Source organism: Arachis ipaensis, chromosome B05 (assembly GCF_000816755.2).
Source record: "Arachis ipaensis cultivar K30076 chromosome B05, Araip1.1, whole genome shotgun sequence".
Taxonomy (NCBI): Eukaryota; Viridiplantae; Streptophyta; class Magnoliopsida; order Fabales; family Fabaceae; genus Arachis; species Arachis ipaensis.
The window spans coordinates 104,403,827-104,407,102 of record NC_029789.2 but is presented as its reverse complement, the minus strand read 5'-3'; the positions used below and the strand labels follow the sequence as shown (position 1 = coordinate 104,407,102).

Sequence of the window (3,276 nt, the reverse complement as noted above, 5' to 3'; positions counted from 1 at the left end):
ATCACTGTTAAGGTAAGGACGAAAGAGCTCTCACAAAGGGGTTTAGACCTTGACATGCAGGTCTATTTCTCCTATTTTTTGTTTCAGTTAACACTTATAACAAACATGTTCAAGGATTTTTATTAGGAAAATGCAAATTCTACCGTTCAAAATTGAGAAACAACCAACTACATTCACTTAACAAACAAAAAACGCACCCTATTTTTTATTTTTTTGTGGGTGGGCAGTGTTCAACCACTTAAATATTGTTTAGACTTGGCAAGAGGAACACATTCACATGCATAGAAAAGTAAAAGAAAAATACTAAATATAAATTAATGAGGGAAGTAGATTGATTGTTAAATTGAAATTGAGAAAATAAAATAATTCATAGCTGGAACTTCTGTTTGTGTAATTGACTACTCATACCTTTGATTCCAATTATACGGAATATGGTCCTTTCCTTGAGGTACCCTTTCATTCATTGCCCATTATCCGAGCAATTATCACATATGTTTCTTCAGTTTTAGAATTCAGACCCAAGTTCATATTTAGGGGGTACGTCTTAACAGCAACGCTATATAGCCTTAGCGAAGAGCATTGTTATGTACCATAAATTCAACGACGGGAATCACGGTAGAAAATATAAAAGTAATAATAAAACAAATCCGTATCAACAATACTGATAAAAGAAACAAGACCAACACTTTCGCACCAAACATGCAATTGTTTATACTAAAGTCAAATGGAATATTTCATACAGAAGTCACATTAATAATGTAAACTATTAACAGTTTGAGTACAGTCTGTGAACATTATTCTAAGAAGTTGAAGCACTCTAAAATATAGTGAAATACATACAAACAACAACACTCATCTATAAACTATAAGTCAGTGCCTCAATTCGGATTATGTACAGTTAAGAAAAAAAAAAAAAAGAACAAGATGGTTATTTCCAGGAATATAGAATCCTCTCATGCGTTCCCATGCGATATTACTACGTATGATCTCTCAATATATTAATTTAAAAGTGAAATCCAAATAAATCATTTTTTTTTCCTTTTCTTCATCTGCAACTATGAAAATCAAATAAAATTTTAGATCAATGTATTTAGAAAAAGGATTGATATAAAAATATACCAAATTTTTATAGGGGCAGATAAGTGGACTAAAATATGAGTGAGAAATCATAGGTAACAAGCTCACTTGAAAATTTGATGTGAAGATCCATACCCTTATTTTTCTTCCTTCTCTAATCTCTACCAACCTTAAATCTCTTGGATACATGTATTTTATGTCATCTTGGTCCGGAAAGTTCCATTGCTTGGGCAAGCAATGAAGAGTCATCAGTGAGATCGGAGTATCGCTCGGAAGAAGAGAGTTCATTCCCTCTGCTTCGAGTCGACTCTGCTGTCTGTGATGCCTCCCATTTCTCAGCAAGACCATCTCCTTCAAGCATCCTAACTACCTCAGACATCTTTGGCCTATGGCTTGGAAGGTATTGAGTGCATAACAAAGCTACTTGAACAATCTCATCAAGCTCAATCCTGTCATAGTTATTCTTCAGTTCCTTGTCAACTAGCAAGTCTATTTTCTTCTCTAGATGGATCTTCTTCACCTGTATATCAATCATAGTCATACTCATACATACTTCATTTAGCTAAACAAATGCAATATTCATATACATAAATAGTGGTCTAAATGTAATTTTCGTCCATATAGTAACGTTAAATTTTGATTTTAGTCCCCATTATTATTCCTTTTAGTACAATTTGTGTTCTACGATTTGGATTATTATAATTGTCAAATTTCAAAACAAAAATAAATGGCATATAAATAAAGCAAGAAAAGATAAAGGAAGGAAATGTATTTGGCTGACCCAATCAAGCATAGCTCCTTTCTGATTTGCTGCTTTGCCAAATTCAAGGGCTCTTTGGCCAGAAATGAGCTCAAGAAGAAGGATTCCAAAGCCAAAGACATCAGTTTTCTCAGAGGACTGACCAGTTGAGAGATACTCAGGGGCTATGTGCCCTACAGTCCCTCTAACGGCCGTTGTCACGTGCGAGTCGCGGTGATCCAACAACTTTGCCAGTCCAAAATCTCCTACAACTGCCTCACAGTAATCATCCAGCAAGATGTTAGCAGCTTTCACATCCCTATGAATAATCTTTGGATCACACTGCTCATGCAGATATAGCAATCCTCTTGCAGCTCCTATTGCTATTCTCTTCCTTGTACCCCAATCCAGGCCTGGCTTCACTGTATCCACCGTCAGAAACGTTCAAAATTCATACTTGTGTTAGCACCGTATTTAACATTCTAATTAACTTATAATAAAGATATTGTAGTCATTTTTTATAAATAATAATATTAATTTAGATCAGTTCAAGATTTGATTCACTATTATTTCGATCAAATTAATTTGTCTGACCTAATTTTAACAAAAATAATACGATTTAATTAATTATGTGTTAACTTTTAATTAATAAAAAGTATAATAAGCCTATCTGCTCATACAAGGCTAGTCCTGTATGTAAAAGAAATCTTATAACGACCTTGGGGATAGATTATAGAGAGCCACTTAAATAAAGACGTCTAAAACCTCTTTTTTTAAAGATATTTTTTGGTAATTAAAATTTTATACATATAATTGATTAAATCGTATTATTTTTGTCAAAATTAGGTCAAACAAGTTAATTTGACCGAAAAAATGGTGGATCAAATCCTGAATTATTCTAAATTAATATTATTTTTTTATAGAAAATAATTATAATACCCTTATTATAAAAAATGACTAAAATACTCTAATTATATATATTAATTTTGAGAATTTTAAATTTTAGCCTTTATTTATTGCCATCATGGAGTTAGGATTTAGAGATTTTAAAATTAATATATATAATAGGAGTATTTTAATCATTTTCTATAATAAGGATATTGTAGTCATTTTCTATAAAAAAATAAAGTTAGACCGATTCAAGATTTGATTCACCATTTTTTTGATCAAATTAATTTGTATGGCCTAATTTTGACAAAAATAACACAGTTTAATCGATTATATATACTAAATTTCAATTACTAAAAAATATATTTAAAAAAAGACGTTTTAAACGTCTTTATCTGAGTGGCTCCCTAGATTATATCCATTCTAAAAGGTTTCTATGGGAGTAATATTTTTTATCTATATTACCTAATAATTTGAGTCAATATTTTATTTTTATACCATTAGAATTTAAAATAAATTTTATATAAAAATATTTTTATTGATTTAATGTTAGAAAAAAATAATAAATTTTG

The 3,276-nt window shown here is 30.7% G+C and overlaps 1 pseudogene; it reads right to left on the bottom strand.

The window, feature by feature from the left end:
• The window catches only part of LOC107643764, a 6,491-nt pseudogene continuing 3,940 nt past the window's right edge, over positions 726–3,276 (bottom strand).